Here is a 14,579-nt window from a genome sequence, read left to right on the forward strand (position 1 = left end):
TTGACTCACCATTCAATGGCTGACTCAGTAAATCTACTCAAATTGGGTCTTTTAATGGGATTCAAGCCATGGAGATCCCACTGAGGATATTGAAAACACTAACAACACAGGCAGACATAATCTTAGGCATCTGCACCATTGCACATTGACAATCACATAAGAAGTAAATCGTGATGTTGTGTAACACTTGTATTCTCAAGGAGGGAAGAAGGCCCATTGGGCAAAGAGAGCCAACAATACGGCCATTGCTAGGTCATTGCATAGAACTTCCCAATATCTAGTTGTGTGGTTCACCGGAAGGATTGTATGTCATGACATGTACATAGTCACAACATTGTAAAGTTATGTATCATAGTTTCTGATGGAATAATTTGGCCAGAGTGTTTTGATACTAACAACAATCCAATCTGTTATAAAATACGTATTGGCACAGAACAATTAATTGCCCCTTTCTGGCTGCTAGCACCTGTGATCTACGAAGAAATTGTACTGATGAAATCCATCCTTTTAGGTGCCTTCAAGTTGTTTATCATAGGGTTTCTTATTATAGGGTTTCTGGGACCCAAACCAAAAGACTAAATTCATGTTGAGAGGAGACATGAGAGCCATGAGTAAATATTTGCAAGGATGTCATAAGAAAGAGAGAGCAGGTTTGATTTCTGCTGCCCTGGACCTTATCACACTTGGGGCTATTGGCCCCTTGCTGCACTTTGGTGCTGGGTGCTGATGGTGCTGGGTCTGCCCAGCACCATCACATAATATTGGCTTGAGTTCATCCCATTTATCCCCAAAGTAGAGAGGATAAATGCCCATGATGGAAAAGCAAGTGTCTTTTTGGTAGCTCCAATGGAGCAGCCCACATTTTTGGGCCTTTTCTCCATGTGATGGGGGAAAGGGCAACACGACAATGCGCATTGCTGCCGTTCCCCGTCTGATGGGGACAAGGTACTGAAGCACATGTGATGGGAGAAAGAGGGAGGGCACAGAAGGTGCCGTGTGGTGTCCCATGCACCTGCCATTTTGCCAACAAGTGCTGGCAGAGTGGAACAAAATAAAGGGGGGAGTGCAAAGAGGTCATAGGACATTCCACTTGAACATTAGGATGAACTTCTTGACAGCAAGACCTGTTCAACAATGGTACTCTCTGCCCCAGAGTATGGTGGAAGATCCTTCTTTGGAGGCTTTTAAACAGAGACTGGATGGCCATCTGTCGGAGGAACTTTGATTGTTCTTTTCCTGCATGGCAAGGGGTTGGACTAGATGACCCATGTGGTCTCTCCCAATTCTGTGATTCTATGATTTCTGCTACTGATTCTAGCAGCCCTCCACTGGTGTTGGGGATGCAGGACCTCTGTGAAAGTGGAAACATTGTGAATCAAAAGAAAACTTTTAAAAATTGAGTGAACACCTCTCTAGGAATCCTTCAGTACCTAGAATTGACCTAGAAATATAATCATAAGCAAATTTATGAAAAGCCAATTTCACAAAAGTTAAAATTTCAAATGTGCATGTGTGTGTGGGGGGGGGGGGCTGACTATACATTTTGTACACATAGCCTGAAGTTAATTTTATACAATAATTTAATAATTTTATGCACAAAACAAATTGTGCGTACAGTGCTGGAGCGGGTGGTCGCCTCCCAGCTCCAGAGCTTCTTAGATGATACCAACTACCTAGATCAGTCACAGTCTGGTTTCAGGCCTGGTCACGGCACCGGGGCAGCCTTGGTCGCCTTGGTGGATGACCTCCACAGAGAGCTGGACAGGGGGAGTGTGACTCTGTTGGTTCTCTTGGACATCTCAGCAGCTTTCGATACCATCGATCATGGTATCCTTCTGGGTTGTCTCTCTGGGATGGGCCTCGGGGGGGGGGGGCGCTGCTCTGTCGTGGCTCCGGTCCTTCCTGGAGGGACGAACCCAGATGATGAAGCTGGGGGACGCCTGCTCAGACTCCTGGCCTTTGACCTGTGGGGTCCCGCAAGGCTCTATTTTGTCGCCCATGCTTTTCAACATCTACATGAAACCGCTGGGAGAGGTCATCCGGAGTTTTGGAGTTGGGTGCCATCTTTATGCGGATGACACACAACTCTACTACTCCTTTTCACCTAATTCCAAGGAGGCCTCTCGGGTGCTGGACGAGTGCCTGGCCGCTGTGTCGATCTGGATGAGGAGGAACAAGCTGAAGATAAATCCTGACAAGACAGAGGTCCTCCTGGTCGATCGTAAACCGGATCGGGGTATAGGGTGGCTACCTGTGTTGGACGGGGTTACACTCCCCCTGAAACCACAGGTCCGCAGTTTGGGTGTCCTCTTGGATTCGTCGCTCACACTTGAGGCTCAGGTGTCGGCGGTATCCGGGAGGGCCTTTGCACAATTGAGACTTGTGCGCCAGCTGCGACCATACCTCACGAAGGCTGACCTGGCCGGGGTGGTCCATGCCTTGGTCACCTCTAGAATGGATTACTGCAATGCGCTCTACGTGGGGCTGCCCTTGAAGACGGCTCGGAAACTTCAATTGGTCCAGCGGGCAGCAGCCAGGATGCTAACTGGGGCTCATTATCAAGAGAGGTCTACCCCTCTGTTTAAGGAGCTCCACTGGCTGCCATTTATTTTCCGAGCCCAATTCAAGGTGCAGGTGCTCACCTACAAAGCCCTGAACGGTTTGGGACCACACTACCTGCGTGACCGCATCTCCATCTACAAACCCACACGCTCGCTCCAGTCATCTGGGGAGGCCCTGCTCGTGATCCCACCCACGTCGCAAGCGTGCTTGGTGGGGACACGGGACAGGGCCTTCTCTGTGGCGGCCCCCCGACTTTGGAATGCCCTTCTAAAAGATCTTCGACAGGCCCCTACTTTGGCAGCTTTCAGAAAGAACCTAAAAACTTGGCTGTTCCGATGTGCCTTCTCAGATTAGGAATCCCCCATCCCAAGTCCTAGAAGCACTTTAGTACAATTAATATTCTGCACACCACACTATTTTAATCCTACGTTCCTCCTGCCATTCCAGCACTTTTAACCCTGTACCCCTTTGCACTAGCCGGCCTAGTTTTAAGGTGTCTGGATGTATTGTTATTGTTGTTATTTGCTTAATTATTTGATTTGCTTTGTTGTTATTTGCTTAATTATTTGATTTGCTTTGTTTATTGTTGTGTTTTGTTTTTATTGTATTATGTTCTGAGGCTTCGGCCTGTGTAAGCCGCATCGAGTCCTCCGGGAGATGCTAGCGGGGTACAAATAAAGTTAATAAATAATAAATAAATAAGGTATCACGATCTCAACCACCTATGTGGACCATTTTGGGTTTTGGAGTAGTTTGGAATTCCGGATAAGGAATACTTAACCTGTGCAACTATTTAATAACATGAAACATTTTTGGAAAAGCTTTTGGCATAAATACACACATACGTCTGTAACTAGCAACAGTGAAAAAACAAGTGTTTTAATGGCAAAACAGACAAGGAAAAAGGAAATAAGCAGAAGGTAGAAAGAACTGCAGACTGACTACAAAGGGAAATGAGTAGATTTAATTTAAACATATTGCACTGTCAAGGTATCATTGTGACAGAGTGTCAATGTAAGTGACATTGACACTCGTTATAGTGTCAGCAGGCTTTATATGAGTGAAATGCATACATTATCCTGTCAGAATTACAACAAAGGTTTTACTACTAATCTTGCCTTTTAATTCAACAAGGTGTTCTGCAAATAAACATTTAAAAATTAGATAGGGGTCAATTTGTGAGATTTAAGGAAATTTGAAACTAATTAAGCAAGAGGTAAAATATATAATGTTCTTTAAACCATAGAATCTGCTACAAACAGACCCAATCCAGGTCACTGGGAAGCCCAGAATTATCTGGAGGTGCAGGAAATTCTGAAGTATCCCCTGACTTTGCCCCCTTCCACACAGCTGAAAAAAACCCCCACATTATCTGCTTTGAACTGGAATATATGGTAGTGTGGACTTAGATAACCCAGTTCAAATTAGATATTGTGGGATTTTCTGCTTTGATATTCTGGTTTATATGGCTGTTTAGAAGGGCCCTGTGGCTTAAGTAAATCAGGGTTGTTTTTTTTATTCATATAAACAAGACTCAAGATAAACAAACCACTAGAAATACTAGGGAAGATATTCTTGTATAGTTATCTGTATATCCACAGATTTTGCATCCACGGATTCAAGCAGCCACAGCTTGAAAATGTTCAATATTTTAAACATTCCAAAAAGCAAACCTTGATTTGCCATATAAGTGACACCATTTTATCATGTCATTGTATATAATGGAACTTGTGCATCCATGGATTTTGGTAGCCACAGGACAAGAAGGTTCTGGAGCCCACCTCCAGCAAATTCCAAAAACTCGCTGTCTTCAAATTGCCAGTGTGCCAAAAATATGAAATGAACTTTCTCCGCAGATGTAAGGATCTCTTCATTAATGACATATAGACAATGTGTTCTATGCTTTCTCTACCAACTCTTATAGCCACAGAATAACTTCTAGATACACGAGTAAAGATGGTTTCTATGTCACTGTCCTTGCCCAATAATATTTTTTTTCTTGAGATGAAGAACAAAATGGCATCCTACTCCCATACAATGTACAAAAAGGCAACAATGGGTGATTCTACACCATAGACTTAATGCAATTTGACACTATAACTGCCATGGCTCAATGCTATGGAATCCTGGGGGTTATAGGTTGGTGACCAGCACTCTTTGGAAGAGAAGAGTAAATACCTTGTAAAACTAATCCTCCATGATTCCATTGCACCGATCCATTGCAACTAAAGTGATATCAAACTACATTAATTCTAAGTGTTGATGCACTCTTTCTCTATTTCACATTAAGCTACTGGGTATTTTCATGCATAATGAACACATACAAACACTTTGATTTGGAGACATTTGCAAACTGTTCTGAAAGAACTGACCTCTTACTAGGATCAGAAATTACCCCATCACTCAACAATGCACAGATCCTCATACGCTGGGCTTATTTCTGCTTTTTCGTGCTGCTTCTCTTTCCCTGATGCTCACTGCTTTGTCTCATGTTGGGTTTCTGCCATATGCTAGCCTCATGAACACTGAAATGAACATGGGATGACAAATGTCAGGGCAGGAGAAAAAACTTTACCACATTAAAGAGAAATAGAAAAAGGTTAAGCACTCTCACCTCCAAGCCTGTTTTGCCTATAAAGGAGCTTTAAATTTAGGGGTGTATGTGGAATAACTGTGTGCTCTTGCATGTAATGAGTAGCTCTGCTCTCAGTGGGATTCCCATGGGAGAACCCTTTCGCTGTCACGTTCCAAACAAGCCATTTCAAATGGTGGCATGCGAAACAAGCAGAATAGTGTCTGCAATCTCCAAGACATTTTGTACTCTGTGGGGTGAAGTACCAGAAAACATGCAAGTAGGAACAACTGTTTTGGCAGGGAGCAGCAGTTTTAACCTCCAATGTCTATTTATGTATTGGGGAGTGGCCGTCCATTAGCCTTTTGTACAAATTGGAAAGAGCGAAAAAGAGCATGCCGTTCTTGAGCCAAATTTAGTCTGAAAGGGGATTTGTCGACAACATTCTAATGCTGTTTTGATTTTGGGAAAAAATGTTTTAGCTTGTTGCAAATCTCCTTTGGTCACATAGAGAGAAGTAGACTTTCCTGGAATATTAAATCTGTTGGCATGTTCTGCCTTTTTGCTGGCTGTCTTTTGGCATCATAAATCGTTGCAGCAAAAAATGGGGAGGGGGGATGCAAAGTGTGTTTGTATGTAATGAGGAGAATATTTGAACCCACAGGGAGAGGAAACAACAGCTTTCCCCTCTGTCCTTCTCATTGCTTTCTGAAGCTGATTGACACAGAATATTTGAAAGGTTCACATGTTGCCCTGTTTGCTAGAAGAGATAAATTATTTATATCCCAGAATCAGAAAGATTGTGGTTTACTCCATTCAGTACAAAATACACACATGCTGGGAAAAACGGTTCATAAGAATTCCAAGGTATTTTGCAGATGGAAAAGGTGCTTGTTTTGCCTGATAGAGGTGGCTACATAAAATAGCAGTGATTAGCACATTTCATAGCATATGCTAAGGAAAATCAAAGATTAATGTATGGAAATAGGATAAAAGGTGTCGTTTTTATTTAAAATGAAATCTATTTGACTTGTTAATATGGTTGTACTAAAGCACTCGTGTATTTTCAGAAACCTGAGACAGATTTGGTTAGCCCTTATCTGGAATACCATGTCCAATTCTGGGCATCACAATTCAAGAGGGATAGTGATAAGCTGGAATGTATCCAGAGGAGGGCAACTAAAATGATCAAAGGTCTGAATATCATGAATCCCTGTGAGGAGTGGCTTAAAGAGCTGTATATGTAGCCTGCAAAAGAGAAGGCCGACAAGAGACATGATAGCCATGTATAAATATGCGAAAGTATGTCATAAGGTCAATTGAGCACCAAATAGATCTATCTAGCATCCCATCCCTTATTACCAGTGCAGACAGTAGGGGCCGTACCTCCCCTATGGAATATCTTACTGTGTTGGAGGTAGCCAGCCATTGAAGAACCTTCACCTTGGCACAATGTCATTCACTTCCTTCTGCCATACTGGAAGTCCGTTACCAGAAGACCCCATACTCTGAGAGTATGTCCCTGTGACTCAGGTCACATAGAAATAACAGAGCATGTGCTTCTGCAGTGCCTGTTTTATAGAAACATTTGATCTCATCTCATCTGCAATTAAAATCTGGTGGACAATGATTGAGGGTCAAAAGACCTAAGCTTCACCTCTGAAATATAGATGGAAAATCAGTTATAGACTGATATTTATAATGTTGGATACCCCCCCCCCCCCCCCGTGCCATCTCCACTACCTCCTGATAGACTGCCTTCAGATTATCTCATTGGTTGAGTTGGATTTTAATAGGTACTTAGCCTAGATTTAAAAAAAATGTTGAAGTCTGAAGTATATAACCCCTTGGATTTGATGTGGATGTGTAGGACTGGGTCCCCCCTGTTATGATCTGGACATCGATCATAATAAAGTTTACTTACTTACTATCATAAGGTCAACAAGACTCAACTCAGACTGTCATACTTTGGACATACCATGAGAAAAGACAATATTGCTGTCAAGGTAAAAGGCAGAGAAAGAATGCATTCGGCAAACTATAATGCTTGATTAAGTCAAATAAAGTAGGAAACTGTGGCTCTGCACCTGCAGCACTTCAGCAGAACTGTTGGTAATAGGATGCATATATATTTATAGTTATATGCATACTATGCTGCAACATAAGGCTGCACAGTTGTCACCTGCACTGAAGATTTCCAGAGCAAGAGAGGATCAATTCTGTCCCTATGACTGTGATATTGATATTTCAATATGTAAATCCCTACTCAGAACATGACACCTGTCCCGTGGTCCCGTGGTCAGTGTAGATAAGACTAATGTTCTTTGGACTTGATGCCCTTATCTCATGTTCCAACTTCAGAACTGGTATATAATTAAACTTATTATCAGTGAGAAGGAACTTAGGGGCACCCAAGTATACCAAGCTAACCAGACTGGGCATACTGTCCAAACGTTCTTCCCTGATATCCTAGATCAGCTTTACAATCCTTTCCAAGCACAAAACTAATCTCTTTCCTCCCTCTCTCCATTCACAACCTAATATCCTGCTACTAATGGCTAGAGGAGACAAAAATCCAGATGACATCCAGTTGTGTTTCTTCAGCTGGACACACAAAGATAATGTCATCTTCCCAGACCTTGGGCCTCTTCACATGGGGCTAAAATAGCTAAGTATTGCTGCTCTTGGACAGCCCTTGATGGAGGCTAAGAGCCATCAAGCAATGCTTGTCAGGTCCCATCCACATTCCTCCCAAAGTGGAGGGGAAGCATCAGAAGGCACTTCGTCCACCACCATATTGAGAAAAGTGTGTTTTGGGAAGCTCCAATAGAGCTACCTGCACTTGCCTCTTCTTTTTTTCTGTATGATGAGAGAAAGGAAAGTGAAGCACGTTGCTGCCCTTTCCCCCATCTGATGGGGACAGGGTGGCAACGCACCGCCATGAGCCACCCCGCATGCTTTCCCTCTTGCTGGTGACTGCTGACAAAACAGCATGGCCCAAAAGGGCCTTGTGAAGAGGTTCCTTGTGGACATTCTACTTTGGTTCAGGAGAATGACATTTCCTGTGTGCATCCAGCTGCAGAATAATAATAATAATAATAATAATAATAATAATTATTATTATTATTATTATTATTATTATTATTATCTTGATTTATACCCTGCCTTTCTCCCCCTGGGGACTGAAGGTGGCTAACACTCCACATTAAACAAGTTTAAAAGATGCAATACAAAAGTTAAAAAACAATTAAATAATGTTGTGGTAAAAACATAATTAAAATACAGTAAATACACTGAAATTGCCTTTAAAACTCCTATTTCCCCAATCCCACCCAACCTCCCTGAAGCCCATCCCTTCCCTTCCCCCTTGACTAGCTGTTTCTGTTCCTTCCTAGGCTACTAAACGGCTATTGACAGATAACACAACATGATATTAGATTTTTTTTTGGCAGTGAGCAAAGTGTTGTGCAAAGGAGATGTTAGATACTTCCTTCTCCAATGGCTATTAAAAGTTATTATACTTATGTCTATCTCTAACAGGGTTCTTGTCTATGTATGCATTGAGATATAGGCTAAGCATCCCTTTTCCAGAGTTCCAAAATCAAAAATATTCCAAAAATGTCCATATGAGTGTCTGAGATAGTCATGCCCTTGCATTCTGACAGTTCAGTGTACACAGATTTGTTTCATGCACAAAATTATTTTAAAAAATGTATAAAATTACTTTTTTTGGTTTGGTGTATGAGGTGTATATGAAACATATACAAACTTCATGTTCAGACTTTGTTCCCATCTCCAAAATATCTCATTATGTATGTATATGGAAAAATTGTTATTTCAAAATCTGGGGAAAAATATCCAAAAGTCCAAAGCATTTCAGATAAGTGATCCTCAAGCTCTATATCATATTTATGTGGGGAGTGAAACAGAGAAAAATGTTTTTGTTAAGTGCCAGTGTGATTATAATGGAATTGACTCTTACATCTACTATTCTGCATTGTTGTCTATTAGCAGACAGGCAGAGCACAGTACCTAGAAGTCATGGGATGGGGGAAATAACGGGGAACTCCCTTGTCCTCACTTCACCCAAAGGCAATAGAGTGAGTAAGCAGCTACTAGCCATTTCAGTGGTCTGACATCTCTCCCACAGCATAAGAGATCTTGCAGTTTATGTTTGGATACCTTAAATTATAATGTTCTGTGTTGACCAATCCCATGTTAAAAGGTGGGTGAAAGCTCTGCAATGTTGGCCTTTGAAAACTGTGTCATCAGCAGAAGTAGAATCTTTTGAAAAGTCAAGTAGCTGCCTGGAGTGTGTAAGTTGCATTCTTCAGGAAATTGCTGTGTTTCTACTGCCTTCTTGGGAAGCAAAACAAAACTCTTGGCATGCTTGCAATGACTGCCCCCCTTCTCTGCTTCTTCCTGGTGTAGTGTGATGTCATTTTGGCACAAGCTAAGCTATTGTTTAGTTGAAGCTTCCTCAAATGTCCTTTGCACACTAGCAGCATCCAGGTTGAGGAACTGGATGGGAATTGCTCTGAGTGGTGACTCCCACTTTCCTTTCAGCAAAATACCAGCAGCTAGGATATATCCGCAGGATGCATCCTTAGTGCTTCTTTTTCCTGTGTCCACCTTAGATACCCCTTACCCCACCCCAGTCTAATTTCTTTTTCTTGTCTCTTTTTACTAGTTCCACATTACAGGATAGTTTACAAAAGAACACTTCCTCCATATCCCTTGCCCTTTATAAACTGTACAGCTGCTGGCACTGGTTTGCGAACATTCCAGCCTTCAGAGAACAAAGACAATTTGTTTCTTTCATTCTGAGGTAAACATACAACCATGAAAAATTTCCGTTATTTTGTAGCTTCACATTCACAACCGATGGAACATGCCATTGTAATCAGGCTATTGCAATACCGTTTGTTTGGATTAGCAGGGGTTTTTGGGCACAGCATCCTAGGACAGCTCAGGTCATGTCTACATTAATAAAAAAGAACCCATGTCCACTCCAAATCTGGTGCTTGCAGTCTTCATGACACACAATGATGTCCAATAAGAATCCATACTTTTTAGCCCTTTACCTGACTTTGCCCCTCTATATGCAAAGTGTGAACACATCCTGAGTTTACACAGGAAACTCTGGAGTGCCCTGAGGTTTTGTGGCTGCCTGGAAAACTGCATCAGATTATTATTATACTAGCTTGGGGGCTACAATAGCCAGAATTTTGCAAGGGACTCCACAGCTGGACAAGTAGCAACAACACAAGGACTAGGGGACAGGCTGGTGAAGCCAATGCAGTGTCAGCTCATCTGGCTGGACACTGATGCAGCATTGCAAAGGATTCGGCCTGGTGCATGTGATCAATGTGAGCCAATCTGGAACATAACAATGCATACTGATCCCAGATTAATTTTCCAGTATAGATATGGCCTCAAAATAATAATAACAAAAACAACAACTATAATAATAACAACAACAGATCACATCCTCAGCTGCTGCAAGAAGATCACACAGACAAGACTACAAGCAGAGGCATAACACCATTGCTCAGATGATTCATTGGAACTTGTCCCACAAATACCATTTGCCTGCGACAAAAGAACTAGTGGGTTCACATGCCTGAAAACGTTACAGAAAATGAACAAGTCAAATTACTCTGGGACTTCTGAATTCAGACAGACAGAGTTTTGGAGCACAATATTCCTGACCTCACAATCATGTTAAAAAACAAAGTATGGATCATTGATGTTGCAATCCCAAGCAACAGCAGGATTGAAGAGGAACAACTGAAAAAGTGGACACGATATGAGGATTTAAAGATCAAACTGCAAAGACTCTGCACAAGCCAGTAAAGGTGGTCCCAGTGGTTTTCAGCACACTGGGTGCAGTGCCTAAAGACCTCGGCGCTGATAAAATCTGCCAGCTGCAAAAGGCCACCTTACTGGGATCTGCATGTATTATTCACTGATACATCACACAGTCCTAGACACTTGGGAAGTGTCTTATGTGTGATCCAATACAATAGCCAGCAGAGTGATCTTGTTTGCTGTGGACTCATCTTGTGTTTCAAATAATAATAATAACAACAACAACTTTATTTGTATTCCACCCTGTCTCCCCAAAGGAACTCCAGCATACACAACCACAAAGGCAAACATTCGATGCCTAGAAACAAATAAACACAGATAAAGGTAAAGGCTTCCCCTTCTGGTGCTGAGGGGTGGTGCTCATCTCCATTTCTAAGCTGAAGAGCCAGTGTTGTCTGTAGACATCTCCGAGCTCATGACTGCATGGAGTGCCATTTACCTTCCTGCCAAGGCAGTACCTATTGATTTACTCACATTTGCATGTTTTCAAACTGCTAGAATGGCAGAAGCTGGAGCTAGCAGCAGCAGCTCATCCCAGCCCACAGATTTGAATTGCCAACCTTCTGGTCAGCAAGTTCAACAGCTCAGTGGTTTAACCCATTGCGCCACTGGGTTAATATTGTTGGGAAGGGGGAGATAATTCAGTAGGTCTTTGAGCAGTTTTGCAATGTTCGTATTCAGTAAGATGATACTGTGATCTTACTATTGTGCAATGGAACCAATGTGAAACGGGACTGACGTACATCACACACCAACTAGGGAGTGCTAATGAGCATCAGTAGGGCCTGAAGCATATTGAAACACTCTTGCTGATGCCTGGTTTCCATTTTCTTCGTTCACTATTATTTACTTAAACCATTTATATTCCACCCTTCTCACCCCACAGGGGTCTCAGGGCAAAGGAAAACATATATATGACAAACATGCCAGGACATAGAACCATAAATATATACAAACATTAAAATCACTTGTATTCACTACCAGGTTTTCTTAGTGCCTCTCCTATATAACTAAGTATAGGTAAAATTATGTAGCACAGATTGTGATACAGTCCAATGAAAATATCATGTGGATCGTGAAATGGACTGAAAATACTTGTTTCCTGAGCATGAGTCTTGGGAGCAATAATCTCAATCTGAATTAGCTTTCTGCCTGCACTAATATCATGCCAAAATATTGGCAGTATGGTTGCTGTTTGCCTGATGACTTAACCAGCAAGAAGATCCTTCCATAACTGAATGAATAAACAAATCTCCAAGTCACTCCCAAAGAACCAAAGCACAGGAAGGAATAAGTATGCATAACTTATATATATCAGAGTTTTCTAGAAGTTGGGGTAGTTTGCTTTTTCATGTTGAAAATTCTATGAACCCTTAACTCAGTATTGCTACATATGCTGAGAAATAAATGAGACGTTTGCTCAGGTCATGTTCTAACAATGGATGAAGGAGTCTCCTCTGTTCTGCTGGAATTCCAAAGAAAGGTGAGAACTCCCTCCCTCCAGAAGTCAGAATTGGCAAAAGTGGGAGGAGAGGCTTCCCAGAAAGAGCTGATTCAGTTTTACTGTGTAACAGCAAACAATGTTGCCTAAAAATATCCAAAGTGCAGCTGCTTCTAATCTCTTAAGACATCCTCCCTACTCACTAGCAGGATAGGAAGCCATGGTGTAGTGGAGCCTGACAGGGAAGAGTTGAAGTCCTGACATTTTCTAATGAGTAGTGATGGTGGTGTTATCTGGCATCGCTTCACAGGCATCTCAGTTCTTTCTGAACTCACCTGCAATTTCAGCAATAGTTGGCGTGAAGAAAGAGATTTTCCTGTGAACAACATTTTGGGACATGATGTCTGTTGCAGCTATTATGACAAATATTTTGGAGGTGGACTAGTATGGATTCACAATTAAGATCTGTTAGCATTACAAAAAAATGACTGACTGAAAATGCCTTTGTATTTGCCGTCTCCTCAAGTGTTTGGCCTTGTATTTATGAATTTACTTTGATGCCAATGAATTAACAAACTCCCTAAGAAATTCTTGCCAGCTGCATACCATTGAGCAGAGGAAACTGAAGAGAGAGAGAGAGAGAGAGAGAGAGAGAGAGAAGACCCAATGGGAAAGGACAAAGGAAATGGCAATGGCACCAACTTTGATACACACAGCTGGTTCTAAGGCTGCCTGCAGTCTGAAACAGGGCTGGTCAAGAAATTTTTCTGTCTAAGGCATGCTATGAACCCTACTCAAATCAAGATGGATATACCTAAAGTCTGGCAAGCCCTTTTGGCAAATGAGCAGAAAATCCCTGAAGTCCATCTCCTCATCTTTGGCAATAAATATACCACAACCCAGTAATTAAATAGGCAATCATACACAGCCCTTTCATGCTATCCTTTATCTTCTGCTGAGGGGGTCTCAGGGCCTAGACCTTCCTCTCCAGTCTACAAGCCAAAAAACAAGTCTCTAAGGGCAAAAGCACTTTCTTGACAAGCATGCACCATCACTTTCTTCATGGACTATGATTTTGGATGGTGTGGTTTTAATATTGAATGTAGTGTTTTTAAATGTTTAATATGTATTAATTTAAATTTAATTTTTATTGGAATTGTATGTGTTCTAATGCATTGAATAATTGCCTATATGTAAGCCACCTTGTGTCCTCTTTGGGATAGAGAAAGGCGGGGTATAAATAGGATAGATAAATAAATAAATAAAATAAAGGCAGCCCCCAATTTGCCAACATCTGACTTACAAATGACTCATAATTATGATTTGGGATGAGACAACCAGAACTGAGGGAACCTTATCTCCCAGAACAGAAATCCACTCTTGTAAGAATAATAATGGAAAAAAAGTGTCTCCACTGAAGCTTTATCACCAATCCTTGTTTCCACAACAAGCCATTTTTTTCCAAATCCAATGATCACAGGTACAGAAAGTGAGATGAAATCTTGTGAACAAGGACACAAATGGCAAAACAAGCATAACTCTTTCCTATGCCATCCGAAGATTATATCTTACAAATTCAACTTAAGTACAAAAAACTAGAGAACCTATCTTGTTTATAACTTGGGGACTGCCTGTATTAGATTTGGTGAATGTATTTGAATTGCATTTTCTGTGCAATTGAAAGTGATGGTTACAATATAATGCTTAATGGCACCACTAGGGCACATCTCCTATGACACCATAATTGGTTTTCCCTAGGTCTCAGGGTTTGGCTCTGAAATCTCAGGGGCTGAAATAGTCCCAACTTGGCAACCCTACCGCTATCTGAGGTAACTGCTTCATTCTAATGGTGGAGACATTTTTGAGACAGTGTGTGCTTTTGTTTTGGCAGTAGTCATGATAACAGGAGGATTCTGGGAGTATATATATTATTTGAGCAGTATAGGTATTAAATGTGGGTCGATGGTGCTCCCATGCATCCTCAGCATACTGATCAACACATCTTCTGTTTTGGCCAAGGCTAGACAAATACAGTCTTGGGATTGTCTGTGGCTCCCTAAGGTTGTTCCTTCAGCTCTTAACTTCCCCCAGATCCCCCTCAATTTTTCTCAGATTTTTTTCTCCCCAAAAGAG

Source organism: Anolis sagrei, chromosome 6 (genome assembly GCF_037176765.1).
Source record: "Anolis sagrei isolate rAnoSag1 chromosome 6, rAnoSag1.mat, whole genome shotgun sequence".
Classification (NCBI taxonomy): Eukaryota; Metazoa; Chordata; class Lepidosauria; order Squamata; family Dactyloidae; genus Anolis; species Anolis sagrei.